The sequence below is a fragment of the Piliocolobus tephrosceles genome, chromosome 6, assembly GCF_002776525.5.
Source record: "Piliocolobus tephrosceles isolate RC106 chromosome 6, ASM277652v3, whole genome shotgun sequence".
Lineage (NCBI taxonomy): Eukaryota > Metazoa > Chordata > Mammalia > Primates > Cercopithecidae > Piliocolobus > Piliocolobus tephrosceles.
In genome coordinates, this window is record NC_045439.1 from 93591977 (window position 1) to 93607283 (window position 15307).

The following is a 15307-nucleotide window of genomic DNA, read 5'->3' on the forward strand; positions in this document are numbered from 1 at the left end:
CATTTGTTTCTTTAATCGGATTTGGATCTTAGTGAGAACTGGATGACTAATTGAAATATGATTACATGTATGACTATCCTTTAAAATGTTTAAGGGAAATTAACAGAATTTATAAATAGTATTAATTGAGGGATTTAATTGGTTAAATTTATAAATTAAACATTGTTCAAAGACAAGTGCTTTTCATTTTAACATAAATATCAGACTTACAAATGAATTTATAAGATTTGTATTGTAAGTTATTTTTTAAAGTTTAATGTAGAATCAGTTTCACATTTATGACTTCAAAGAATTAAGTATTTAATAAAATACTGCTAACCGTAAATCTCCCTTTCTGGGCCTTAGACATTAAAAAACCTAGGGGTAAGAAAGATAGAGACCCTTATCATGAGAGGCAAGATATGTATAAAATGCTGTAAGAACACAGAGAATGAAGCAACCCATCCCCCACCCTGAGCAGGTGGGGGAAAAGGAAAGAAAAAGGGGTAAAAATTCCTAAAATTTCTAAAGCAGCAGGTAATGCTTCAACAGAATCTTAAAGGAGGAGAAAGCAAAACACCAGGAGGACAATAGAGGGAGGTGGAGGAGAAGCTTATTTCAGCAGAAGGAAGAACATGGGCCTGGTCCAGAGGGATAACCCAACAGGGCATGGTATGGAAACTGCCAAGTAGCTCAGATGGCTAGAGCTAGGCCAGCAGACACAAGGGCTTGACAACCAATGGGAAGCAGTACAAGTTTATACTGAAGGGCCACTGAAGGATTTTCAGCAGGGGGTGATCATTCCTGTTTTAGGAAGATCCCTCTGGCCACAGTGGGATGGCCTGGAGTGGGAGAGAAAATAGGTGGGAGAGGTGGCAATGTAGATGATAAGTAATGTGGCCCCACCCTGAGGAGTGATGGTGGTGCAGAGAGAGATTGACAGATCTTAGAGCACTTAAGAGGTAAAAATCTACATAACGTAGAGAGATAAGGGTGTGGAGTGAGTCCCTAGCACAATGCCAAATGAATCACTGAGAACACTCAAAAGTGTTGAATGAATGGTGAATAAAATAATGGCAACAATAACAAAACACGGCATTTGGTGGAAGTTACTATATATTGAGCCCTTTGCCAAGAGCTTTGCCTTTATTATCTAATTTTATCTTCGTGTCCATCCTTCAAGGAAGATATGCTTAATTTCCAGAAACTAAGACACATGGAAGGTGGATTACTTGCCCAGGCTCACCCACCTAATCAAGAGAGGAGTCGGGATTGAAGCGGAGGTAATCAGCTCCAGAGTGCTATGCCCAAAGATGAAGGTTGGTTTTATAGTTTCTAGTAAATTGGAGTGATGAAAATGTTTGGATGGATTTTAAAAATATATTTTTTGAAAACTAATTTGAGGTGTGTAGGGGTGTCCAGGTGGAGCTGTCCAGATAGGCTGCCTAAAGCTCAAGAGAAATGTCAGGACAGGAATTATGAACAGGTGATCACATGGGTTATCATGAGAGTCATGGTATCACACACGAAACATGAACCAAGTGAAAAGACTAGATGACCAATAGCAAACTCCTCGTGATCACTGATTTTAAAAAGTTGGACAGAGAAAGAGAAGCCAGAAAATAAAACATAGTGAACAGGGAGTTAAGAGTTTAACCAGCAGTGGTGTGGTAGGAATCACAGTAGAAGACGTTTCCAGAAGGAGATGGTCAAAATGCACAACAAAGCAGAGCTGCCAAAAATAAAGACACAAATGCCTGCTGGATTCATCTTTTAGGAAGACGTTGGTAACTTAACTGAAGTAGACCCATTGTATGATGGAGGGGGCAGTAGATTACATTGGTTGACAGTGATACATGATCAGGAAGTGAAAGCAGTGGGTAGAGATATGCTTTCTAAAAGTCCAGCAATGAAGAAAAGAGTGAGACACAGGAGGCCTAAGGGGAGACAGAGTCAAGGGGAAGATTTAAACAAGAAGATTTAAACTTGCTTAATTGTAACCTGCATGGACCTTGGGGGACTGAACAAAGGAGTTTGAATGTGGGAATAAAGATAAGAGACAAAAAAATATGTTTGGAAGAAGGGGTCGGGGGCACTTTGCCTCTAGTGGACAAGGGCCCTGAGCTTTACAAAGCTCTCTCTGTATTTATTGGTAAAAGAGATAGCGAGAAGGCGGCGTGGAAGAAGAGGTCAGCTGCTCAGGTCTACAGTAGGCTTGCAAGACTGCATTCCTCGAACAATAGGCTCTAGATGACCCAGTAGATAACCTCAAGTTAAGTGTCAGTAAAGGAGAGCATGAAGACGGGGGTGGGGATGGGAGTGGGGGTGGGGGTGGGGTGGCAAGAAGGTAGGACTAATACCATGGGGTCTTGGGGCTGTAATGGGTCTTCAAGAGCCATGACAAAGAGTGGAAGAGGAAGCCATTCAAGAACATAATAAAGGATTAATGACTCATCTTGAAGCTGAAGCCATAAATATGTAACATTAGCACAATTATAAGATTTTTTCCAGCAATTCCTGGCAGCCCCTGGATAGGAGAGAAGACAGATGTTAGAGGGCTCCAAGGCTTGAGGTTGGCAAAAGACACAGGAAAGATAGTGGAGGGAGCAGTTTGCAGGGGTCTGTGAGAAAGGGAGCTGCCCTGCATGGGATCTGGGCAGGCAGGAAAGGAAGAGAAGTCCTAAGATATCCAGCTTGGGGAAAAGAGCTTCAGGAAAAGGGCCAGGCCTGTCAACACTGCTGAGCTACAGGACAAATAGCAAGTTGAGTGCAACTTTCCCCCTGACCTGGAATCACAGTTAAGGTCCGAAGCTAATGACTGAAAGCTCACAATAGTCCACAGTCAGAGTCACCGACAAGTTTCTAGCCATGATGCCAGCTACTACAGCACAACTTTCCAAGAGGTGTCAAAACTGGTCCCCTGCCTCCCACTCAATCAATATAAGAGAGGAAATCAACATAAAGAGAGGAAAAGAAGGACCCTTCAGTGTGACAAGAGTGACATGTAACACCTAAGCCAGAAAGACAAGGTTCAAGTCCCAGATCTGCCAACTTATAAACCATGTGATGTAGGGCTATATATATACCTCCACTCTGGTCCTCGGATTCCTCATTTATAAAATGAGGATAATGTCTACTCGAAATGGTTATCACAAAGATTAAACCAATTAAAATATTTAACATTCTTAGAACTGCACTATGTAAATATTAGCTATTTTTCTTTTTCTTTTTTTTTTTTTTTTTTTTTTTTGAGACATAATCTCACTCTGTTGCCCAGGCTGGAGTGCAGTGGCACAATCTCAGCTCATTGCAACCTCCACTTCCTGGGTTCAAGCGATTCTCCCACCTCAGCATCCCGAGTAGCTGAGACTACAGGCACACGCACCACCACGCCCAGCTAATTTTTGTATTTTTAGTAGAGATGGGGTTTTGCAGTGTTGGCCACGCTGGTCTCCAATTCCTGGCCTCAAGTGACCTGCCTGCCCCGGTCTCCCAAAGTGCTGGGATTACAGGCATGAGCTACTGCACCTGGCCAATGGGTTTTCAAATGACATTACATTCAATTAAAGGTAAATGGAAGACACAAATCCATATCCATGTTTCTTTGCCTCCTTTCTTCTCCCCGCTCCCTTTTTCTTTTCTTTTTTAACAAGGCTTTTCTCCAATGACTATATATCATGGGAGCAATTAAAACTATACTACACATACACACACACACAAACACACACACATATAAAAATTTGTACTTATAATTGTGGAAATCCTTTGATGTACAAATTTTACATCTCAGAGTGGAGTCTATCATAAAGAAAGTCCATTCCTAAATAAAGACAATCTTAACATGGAAAAATATGTCTAACACAACACTTCTTTTTTTTTTTTTTGAGACCAAGTCTCAGTCTGTCACTGAGGCTGGAGTGCAGTGGCGTGATCTTGGTTCACTGTCCGCCTCCTGGGTTCAAGTGATTCTCCTGCCTCAGCCTCCCAAGTACTTACGAATTCAGGTGTGCACCACCACGCCCAGCTAACTTCTTTGTATTTTTAGAAGAGACGGGGTTTTACCATTTTGGCCAGCCTGGTCATGAATTCCTGACCTCAAGTGATCTGCCCACCTTGGCCTCCCACAGTGCTGAGATTACAGGTGTGAGCCACCACACCTGGGCTATTAGCTACTTTTCTTATTCCCTCACATTCTCATAGGAAACTGATATGGATGCTTTCCCTTTCTCAAAGCCAATTCAGAGGGACTCCAAGAAAACCACTTGCAAAGACTAGAGTTGCCTTCAGGGAAAGAATACCATTCTCTATGGCCCTCAGAGGGTATAAAAGAAGACTCTCGTGGTTTCCCTGAGTCAACAAGAAGGTGCAGGTTGGGAGAGCAGCAGGAGAGGAGCCATGGCCTGTCCAGACAACTTCAAGGGTAAGGGAAACAGCACCAGGAAAAGAGGGTGGGATTATATGCCACAGATGGGACCACAGGAAGACACAGATGCCACACCAGCATCAGACAGAACTGGGGGGACCAGAGCAAGACTAGGAACCCCAACACAGCCTCCGCAGGTGGGAGACACATAGAACTAAGCCTCTCCAGCTGTCCTTCCTGTGCCCAGCACCAAGGGAAGGAGCACCTGGAAAAGGGAGAGGGAGGAGGTGCACAGAGCCTGACCACAGCACCTTCTTCCGCTACCAGCAGCCAGGATACCATCTCTGCCCATGCTGCTGAGGACAAACTGTCAATCAGGGTAGAAACTGATGTTTTCAAAACAAAAAGGGGCCAGGTGTGGTGGGTCACATCTGTAATCTCTGCACTTTGGGAGGCTGAGGCAGGCGAGTCACTTGAGGCCAGGAGTTTGAGACCAGCCTGGCCAACATGGCGAAACCTCGTCTCTACTAAAAGTACAAAAATTAGCCAGACACGGTGGCACGGGCCTGTTGTCCCAGGTACTTAGGAGACTGAGGCAGGAGAATCACTTGAACCCGGGAGTCAGAGGTTACAGTGAGCCAAGATGGCACCATTGCACTCCAGCCTGGGTGACAGAGAAAGAGAGACTCACCTCGGGAAAAAAAAAAAAAAAGGGACAAAGTCATACAGAAATAAAAAGGTTTTAAAACTTAAACATGGCAGGAAATACATGGCTCTGGTCAAAGGATTCTCAAGAGTCCTACTCCACAGAAGCAGAGAAGAATTTGCTTCAGCACAGTGGAAAGCAGTGATATAGCAAAAATAAAACCAATTCCTATGTATGTGCAGAGCTGACACCTCTCAATAAATAAGCCAAATATAAAAGATCTTCAGGCTGCAGGTTCTCCATGGTCACCCTCACTCAACCTGTTCCAGTGACCGAGCCCATGAGAAAGTAGCCCCGTGGGCACAGGCTCATTCCCTCCAGTGGCTGAGCTCTGCCATTCCTCCTGCGACCCAAAGCCTGGCATAGCTGCAGCAAGCCTTGGGCGGGAGACCCACCCAAACCTGGCCCATGCATCCAGTATGCAGAATTAGGCTTCTGCCCTAGTTTCCTGATTATATCCCAGCTTCCCTCTGGAAAAGTCTGGCCATCTGGCTAATGTCCTAACAACAACTCAAGCCTTCTCCAATCCTCTCTCCCTGAGAACTGAACTCTTCCCCTATTGGATCCCTCCTGATTGAAGTTTCTATTCTTCCTCTTAGAGCCATGGTGGCACTTCCTCTCCCAGTGGCTTACCCCCATTATAATACCCCTGGTGTTTGGCCAAGGCCAAAGTCACAACATCCTCTTGGATATCCCACTAGAATTGCTGAAGCCTCTTTACAGGAGAAGCCGCACAACCTGGCCTGACCTCTGGTCTCCAGGCTTACCCTCCCTGCCGCCCAGCAGTTCTGGTCAAGACCACATGGGTTATGATTACATGGGGGGTTACAAATTGGAAAGTTGCTGCAACAGAACCAGAGGAATCACTCAGGGCAGGAGCTCACAGGATGGAATTTAAGAACTCAGGTTAAAGCAGGTCTGGGTGATGCTAAAGCTCCAGTCTGGCTATGGGACGGGTGGATGCAATGGAGGAGGCGAAGGCCACCAGCATAGAGAAGGGCCATGAACTAAGACACTAAGGACTCACTTGCTGAGCCACGGATTCCCCAAGACAGAGCTGGTGTGTCACAGTGACATGGCTGGAAAGAGGATCATTTAATCTTGCCTCAGAGGAGGGAGACCAGAAAGGGGCACATGTGCTTTTTTTGTTTAACATTTTACTACGAAAGATTTTAAATATACCACAAAACCTATGTAATGAACCGCCATGTCGCCATCACTCAGCTTCAACAGTTATTAAAATTTTGCCTCCCTTATATCCCCTGGATCCCCTCCCTGGTGCCCCTCCACCACCACCACCACCACCGGATTATTTTAAAGCAAATCACAGACATCGTTATCATTTCATTTGTAAATACTGCAACATGGATCTCTAGCGGATAAGCACTCTTTTTTAAAAAAATAACCAAGAACCAACAATCAAACCTAAAGAAATTAAAGAACAATTCTTTAAAATCATCTAATATCCCATCTATGATCATGTTTCCATATTAAACTCATGAATGCCTTTTGACAAATAGGTTGTTTGAATCCAGATGAAAATAAGGTTCACCTGTTGCACTGGATTGATTTGTCCCCGTCCCACTTTGGTTTCCCCTAGAAACAGACCCTGGGGCAATGATTTCAGTGCAAATGGTTTATTTGGGAGGTGACTCCAGTGAAACTGGTAGGGGAACCAGAAAATGATACAGTGGGAGGAGCACCAACAAAGGGTGCATTACCGCTGGGGGCAAATGAAGCTCAGTCTCTCTGGGCAACTCTGGAGAACAGTGTGGGGCATCACTGAGAGTTTTCCCAACCCTGGGGGTAGAGGGAAGGAAGCTGGGGTATTTGTCCACCAGCTCTCCATCCATCTTTGGCCGAGCACTGCTTCCAGAGACATTAACTCTCTAGGTCATTAATTCTCGGGCACTCTGCTCCGCTTACCATGTGTAATCTTGGGGACAGAATAAATGCCCTTGGGGAAAGGGTCACAGGTGTTCCTGGCACACAGCCTCCAGCAAGCTGTAGAGGTAGAAGTGGAGTGAAGGTAGGCAGAACATCAATTGCATCTGCCACAGTACCTTCAAAGTTTCTTTCATTAACACCACTTCCCCCGTTTTTTTTTTTTCCCATGTATTTACTGAAGAAATGTGGCCTCTTTTAGAATTTCCACATTCTGAATCCAGTGGATTTCATTCCCATAGTGTTGTTTGATATGAACACCTATCTTCCATAATTTCTTTTTCTTTTTTTTTTTTTTTTTGAGAGGGAGTCCCGCTGTGTCATCAGGCTGGAGTGCAGTGGTGATCTTGGCTCACTGCAACCTCCGATTCCCAGGTTCAAGCAGTCTCCTGCCTCAGCCTCCCGAGTAGCTGGGATTACAGGTGCGTGCCACCACACTCGGCTAATATTTGTATTTTTAGTAGAGACAGGGGTTTCACCGTCTTGGCCAGGATGGTCTCGATCTCCTGACCTCGTGACCCACCAGCCTAGGCCTCCCAAAGTGCTGGGATTACAGGCATGCCACTGTGCTGGCCCATACTTTCTATAAATTAAATAGTTGGAAGATTGATCAGATCACAATTCTATTTTTTGGCAAGAAACCTACAGGTAAGTCCGTGTCCTTCCTAAACCACTACATAGGAAGTATGGGCTTCTAACAACTAAAGGTTTGCCCGGCTTGAAAGAAGCTTGAGCCCCCTCATTGGTTGGTTATGTGGTTTGATTCAGCATATTCCCAAGCTGATCAACTTCTTCCGCATGCCATGGAAGCTGGACAAACATGAAGTGAACAAGTTAGGCTCTGTGTCACTCAAAGGCCTTGCCAGCAGATTTCAAGCAGGGTTTGCTTGTGACTTGGAACAAACATCTGAAGATGCCATTGATTCTTCCACTCCTTACAGCACCTTTCAAACACCAAGCCCCTTCTGAAACCAACTTGTACACCAGAACAGTGCAAGACCACGTGAATTTCTGCCTTTGAATGTCAGGTGTATGAATCTATTTACACTTTAGCTACCACGAATTCCAAAGCAGAAAGGTGTTCAGATCCTCTAAATCTTATCTATACCATTTCACAAGAAAAGTCTGCCTTACTGCACTGTAATGCCAACAGTGCAGGCAAAAAAAGAAAGCCAAGACTCTTGAAGGAATGCTAACATTAAATTCAGAGGACAATTCGGTCCAATGAAGTGTTTCATACAAAACTGACGAGTTGAAGTTCTTTAGCCATCGGTATTTAGGAAGGAGCTTCATTATATTTTGGTTAATTTTCCAAGGTCCTTTCCACTTGCCTCCAATCAAGTTTTTTGCAGAATGGAGTCCACACTGTCCAATTCACTCATTCAAGAGACACTTACTGACCAGGTGAGCTTAGGGACTCTGTCTCCAAAACATACATAAGGACTTGTAATGTCTTACTTTTCTCTGTACCCACAGGCTTCTCCAACTCTCCCCAGCACACATTAGACATTAGACATTAGGTCTTTGTCAATCATCACTCCTTGCTAATATAGGGCTTCCCACTTTGCACCATGAAGACCTACACCTTCTTTCAGTGCTTCTGTGCTGATGAGAATGGCTTTTCCAAGTTCATTGTTCTTCCCCAACTACTCCCCTTTAACATTTTCCCATTTATTACCTGTTGGGAAGTCCAGGTAAGGCACATATTAGCTGGTTTGCATATTATCCCAGCAAAGATTCAATCCATTCATTCATCTTCTGATTTAAGAGAGTCCTCAATGTCTATGACACTGCTCATTGGGAAAATGGTCTTATTCACTTAAAAGCTCCTGACCAGTATGTAACTAAAAGCAAACAAATTCCAAAGGATGATATTGCCCTTGTGAGAGCTTGGTCTGTTTTCCCTGGTGCTATCCTACCCAGGTAAAAAGCCGGTGACCACCGTCATATACTGTGCTAGGCTGAACTAGGTTGTAGGGGGCCAACTGTGACATCACAGAGGCAACGCATCACTTCAGGGCCAAGGAAATGAGCACTCAATTCCTGTTTGTCTTCAGGGTACCCTTTGCCCTTGGTGGATATTTGAGACTCACAAATAACATTTCCTACCCATGACATTTACCAGAAAAAAACAAATTGTAATCTGGCCACCTTGGCTTCCTCTCTGAGAGGAGGCTGAGCCCTCCTGATGAGTCCTCAGTGTCCCTCTGGCATTTACCCACCAGTGACTGGCATATAAGAAGTCACTGGGACAATGCAGTGTGTAAGAGCAAAACCTCTGCTAATGAGGGTCAGCAGAAAACAAAACAAAACAAAACAAAAAAATGCAAAATCACTAAAGGGGCAGTGTTAACACAATCCCACAGCAGAAGGAAGCCAGTTTAGACCCACAGAGAAGGGGAGTCCAAACGCCAAGCGCAGCCCTAAGGGGCCCCAACCTCATCCATCCCCCTGAGATCGGTTCCCACACAAGGTCGTCAACCTCCTCCCAATCTCTTAGCTGACCTCTGTGGGCCATACAACTCTGTCAGCAACGATGCGATTCCCCCTGCCTGGCAAAAATGCCCAGGCCACAGAGACAGTATTTGGTTCCCTTTTATCCGTCTATCTATCTATCAACCATCTATCATCTATCATCTATCTGTCATCTATCAGCTTCTGACAATTCCTACTAAACTGCACCAACAATAGGCACAAACCTGTCCCACAGGCTGTTCTCTATTCTCTAAATAGGCCTAACTTCCCCACCTGCATTCACCTGGAAAGGTTCAGCCTCTTCATTTTAGAGATAGAGGCCCAGAGGGGTTAGTGACTTTCCCAAGGTCACACAGCAGAAGCAGGCTGAAATCCAAAAGTATTGTGCCCTAGGGACACTGGACTATTAAATACTAAAGAATCTTTATGTTTTTAGTTATAGAAGAATAATGTCATTTGCAAACATAAACTTGCCCTTGGGCTATCAAACGCTGGCTATGGATGGGGTAACAGTTCCCGCAGGAGGTGGGGTGGTTAGGGAGAGTCCTCACCCCCATCAAAGGAAGCAGTAAAGATCCTGGAAAAGCAAACCAGATAAGGGTGGAAACGGGAAATGGGCCAGGATGGGGAAGTGGAGGTTCACAGCAGTTACTCCTGGATCATGGAAATTTGAGTTGGTTTTTACCTTCTTCCTTTAGGTTTACTGTGCAGCTTGAGTTTTCTTCACATGTAGGTATTCATTGACATGAATAGGAAAAGCAGATCAATGAGCATGATTCCCAGAGTCAAACCCAAGAACCAGTCTCATGACCTTCGAGTCACAAAAGATGTAATACCTGCCTGTCAGAATGCAGTCAGAAGAAATGAAGCCTTCCATAAACTGAAAAACAGATGGCTATCTATTACAAGGCACCCATTCTGCTACATAAGCTGAGCTGCCATAAGCTGCTAGCACAAGCAAAGCTGGACTCTCAGAACCCCCATTCAACCCTGGTGCACAGCACTATAGCTTCAGAACTATCCAGAATCTTTGTCCAAAAGCCAACATGGTCTTCTGGGTCAGGGAGGCAGATCAGCAACAGTGCCTGGATGCTCACTTAAGTCCCATGAAAACTAATAAAAGTGGAGGGAAGGGGTAGTAGCAGTTATGAACAATAAAACATTGACCATATGCCCAAATCAGAAGGATCTTCTACTGACAGGAAGGAATTCAGATGTATAGTCAGTGGCTAGTGAACATCAGCCACAAAACCCAAAGTGACTGCAGAGGCAGCTGGGCAGGGGGTGACAACTGTGTCACATGGAAGGGAGCACACCCTCCTGCAGCAGATTTGTGTACTTACCATATAATTTTCCAGCAGGGGGCTGTCAAATCACCAGCTCTAACCAGCTCAGGATAGGAGAGTTTTCCCACGCATGGAAGTAAAGTGTATTGAGGAAGAGGCATCTTTTTCTAATTCATGCAAAGAGCACCACATGGGCTAACAGTGACCCATAGACACCCTGACCCCATGGACTACTCCTCCACAAAAGCCTCAAGGAATCCCATCCAAATGACATAAGCACTCCCAGGTCAAGTCTCTTGGTCTCCCCAATAACTTTAGTTCCGCATTCATCACAAATCTGCAGCTCCTAGGCAGGAATTCAGCCTGGTGCACAGATGCCCAGGCTAACTGCATGATGAGGCATGCAACCTCCTCACCTGGAAGCAGCACCTGCAGGCAGGTGTATGGATCCATGAAAGACTGGTCAGACCCAGCCTCAGGTTCTGCAGGACCCACATCTATTTTTTATTTATCAGAAATGGATAGTGAGAGAAGAGGCCAGGCGCAGTGGCTCACACCTGTAATCCCAGTACTCTGGGAGGCCAATGCAGGCAGATCATGAGGTCAGGAGATCAAGACCATCTTGGCCAACATGGTGAAACCCCATCTCTACTAAAATACAAAAAAAAAAAAAAATAGCCGGGCTTGGTGGCGCGTGCCTGTAATCCCAGCTACTTGGGAGGCTGAGCCAGGGGAACCGGTTGAACCCAGGAGGTGGAGGTTGCAGTGAGCGGAGATCACGCCACTGCACTCCAGCCTGGCAAGAGAGCAAGACTCCGTCTCAAAAAAAAGAAAGAAAGAAAGAAAAAAAGAAATGGACAGTGAGAGGACAGAAAAACTATGTCAGCCAAAAAGAGTTTCCTGGGATGGGCCGCAGACCAGGAATATCCCATTGGCGGTGCCACGACCTCAGCCCCTGGCCTCAGATATGAGAAGGCATTGTGCCAGAGTCAGTGGCATACTGTAAATAGCCAGTGTATCATGTCCATGTGCCAACACTAGGTCTATTCATGGATAAGGAAGGAGAAACAAAACAGTCTGATGCCTATGACCAGAATTTGAAGCATAAGAGGACAAAAACATTTCCTCAAAAAAAAAAAGCAAAAACATTCCTGCACATAGATTTGTTGCAGGAAAGTATAGAAACTTCTTTGGGTTCCCAATAGAAAATAAGGGCACATTCCCCCAAAATAGTCCACATACCAAACACAAGAGGCAAACATATCAAACAGTAGACTGAGGGAAAAAAGAGACTGCAGAGAAAACAAAAACATGGTACCCAAATTATAAGACATGCAAGGCACAGAGGAACACACTGAAGAAGAATAAGAGGAAACAATCAGGCCAAGCCAAAAGATGGGATGACTGAACTGGTCATGTTATCAAATTGATGTCATTGCGGGAAAAGAACAAGAAGGAACAAGAAAGAAAAAAACAGGTAAACTGGTTAAAAATTCTTCAAGATTAAAACATTTAAGAATAACCCAGCAATTCCACTAAGGGTATATGCTCCAAATAATTGAAAACAGGATGCAAATGAGTACAAGAGTATTGTATGGACTGAATATTTATGTCCTCCCAAATTCATTTGTTGAAGCTCTAACTCCTAATAGGGCTTTGGGGAGGTCATCAGGTTCAGAAGAGGGACAAGCGTAGGAACCCCATGATGGGACTGGTGTGCTTATAAAGGAGAGAAAGAGAAGCCAGAGTGCTCTCGCTCTCTCTCTCTCTCTCTCTCTCTTTCTCTCTCTCTGCCATGTGAAGACACAGGGAGAAGGTAGCCATCTGCAAGCCAGTAAGAAGGCCCCTTCCAAGAGCTAAATTTTCCAGTGCCTTGATCTTGAACTTTCCAGCCTCCATAACTGAAAAATAAACATCTGTTATTTAAGCCACCCAGTTTCCAGTATTTTGTTATAGCAGTCTGAGCTGACTAGGGTAAGTATTCACTGCAACACTATTCGCAATAACTAAAAGGGAGAAAAACCCAAATGTCCACAATGGATAAATTAATAGACAAATTATAGTATATTTATACAATGGAGTATTAGTCAGTCATGAAAAGGAATAAAGTACTGAAACAGGCTACAATATGGATGAATATCAAAAACATTGTGCTAAGTAAAAGAAGGAAAACACAAAAGGTCACATATTGTACAATTCCATTCATATAAAATATACAGAATAAGTAAATCCACAGAGACAGAGGATAGATTAGTGATTCCTAGGAGCTGGGTGGAGGGGGAAATGAGAAATAACTGCTTAAAGGGTATGAGGTTTTACTTTGGGGTGATGAAAATGTTTTCAAACTAGATAGAGATGATCATTGTACAACACTGTGACTGTACTAAATGCCACTGAATTATCCATCTTAAAATGGCAAACTTTATGTTACATAAATTTCAATTTAAAAAAAAAAAGCAGTATAAGAGACGTAACTACCAAATGCAATGTATGGTCTTTGGTTAGATCCAGGTTTGTACAGGCTGGCCATAAAAGACATTTGGGGAAGATTAGGGAAATTCGAATATAGGCTGGGCATTGGAGGACATAAAAAATCATTGTTAGGTGTGAAAATGGTAGCATGGTTAAGCAGAGAAAGGCCCTTATTTTTCAGACGTGCATACTGAAGTATTTGGGAATGAAATGTTATGTGGTCTGTTAAAATGCTTCAAGAATAAAACAAGATAAAGCAAAGACGGCAAAATGTTAACACCTGTTAATCTATGTTATGGGGTAGAGGTATTCATAGTATTTTTCTCTTTAGTTTTCTGTATATATAAAATTTTTTATAATAGGAAGTAAAAAACAAATCCACAGGGTAGCCAGTAAAAAGTAAACTTCTGGCCAGGCATGGTGGCTCATGCCTATAATCTCAGCACTTTGAGAGGCCAAGGAGGGAGAATGGCTTGAGCCCAGGAGTTCGAGACCAGCCTGGACAATACAGGGAGACCCGACTCTATAAAAAAATGCAAAAACAAAAAATAACTAGCCAGGTGTGGTGGCATACGCCTGTACTTCCAGTGACTTGGAAGGCTGATGCAGGAGGACTGCTTGAGCCTGGGAGGTGGAGGCTACAGGGAGCCATGATCATGCCACTGTACTCTGGCCTGGGCAACAGAGCAAGACCCCACCTCAAAAAAATAAATTAATAAATAAACTTCACACACTTTACAATGCTAAAAAATGCAATCAATGGAAAAAGAGGAGAATTCAGAAATGGAGCAAAAAATTACCTAAAAACAAAAATCATTGCAAAGAACACAACACTTTTTTATTATTCTTCCCAGATTTGTTAAGGCAACTACATTAACAGATGGAGGAACACGGAAGAAACATCCAACCCATGTATAACTATTTCCTCCCAAAATAAAACTCACACAAATAGTATCCAAACAATAAATAAGCACTTACCAGAAAAAACAACTTTCCTCAGTTGAAAACAGACTTTTTCAGTTTGCATGGTTCATCGTATATTAAGCAAAATTAATGGAAAGAGATTCACTGTTAGACATGTTCTGGTGACATATTTTAGTCTCAAAGACACATAAGGAGTCATCAGAATTCAAAGGTGAGAAAATAGGAGAGAGAGAGATTATCTGCAAGGGAATACAAATCAGGATGGCCTCAATATTTACCCCCAACAGGAGGTTTTGGAAGATAATGCAGCAATATCTACATTTTAATATTTAAACACTTGTGACTTTAAAACTACTATATTAGGAAACATTGTTGTTCTCAACAGAAGGCAACCAAAAAAAAAAATGTTTTAAATATGCAAAGTCTCAGAAAACATATGGTGTACCCTTCTTGAAGAATGTACTTGAAAATGTGCTTCATGTCAGAGACAGTTGGAAAACCTAAGAACTCAAAATGGCAAAGTGAGCATCAACTAAGTTTAATATAAATGCATGCATAATTTATAACAGGATTATGAAGAGAAATACAAAAGAAAATCACTGAGGTTATTTGTGAAATGCTGACTTGAATAGTACTAGATTGGATTGCCAAAAGTCTCAGGAAATGGAAGAAAAGAAAAGACATACAGAAAAACAATCAAAACAAAGAAATGTGGTATTGTCTATCAGGGAGAGTGAAAAAAAAAAAACTATTTTTACTGACTTCACCAATTTCATAAATATAGATTTAATACGGATTTTTAAAAAACTTAATAGGATCCACTACTAGAATTAGAAATTGCATAACTATGATCCAAACAAAAGTACAAGTTAAAAGTAAATGTAATGGTAATGTAAAGACAGAACTGAAAGCAAAAAACAAGGAAAACGAAATGGCAGATGACAAGACATACCACTATGTCAATAGTACATACGGCTTAGAGTTCCTCATTAAATAATAGGCAAAAACAATCAAAATTGGTTCAAACATAAATTACCTGCTCCTTAAAAACACTTTAAAGTAACACCATAGTATTACACCAAAAGATGAGGGCAAAAGTGAGGAAAAAATTAAATCAGTGGGCAATATTTGTATCATTCTGAGTATAAGAAGAAGGCA

General features: G+C 43.0%; 1 protein-coding gene across 6 annotated transcripts in view; it reads right to left on the bottom strand.

Moving 5' to 3' along the window:
• SH3GL3 (SH3 domain containing GRB2 like 3, endophilin A3) overlaps positions 1-15307 on the bottom strand; it is a 182215-nt gene that overhangs the window by 124679 nt on the left and 42229 nt on the right. For 2 of the 6 annotated variants that reach the window (XM_023194286.1, XM_023194283.1), the window contains exon 2: positions 8671-8821. The exons of the other annotated variants lie outside the window; for them this stretch is intronic. The gene's annotated coding sequence lies outside the window, so the exon portion shown is untranslated. The remainder of the gene's footprint in view (positions 1-8670; positions 8822-15307) is intronic. 6 annotated transcript variants of the gene reach the window in all.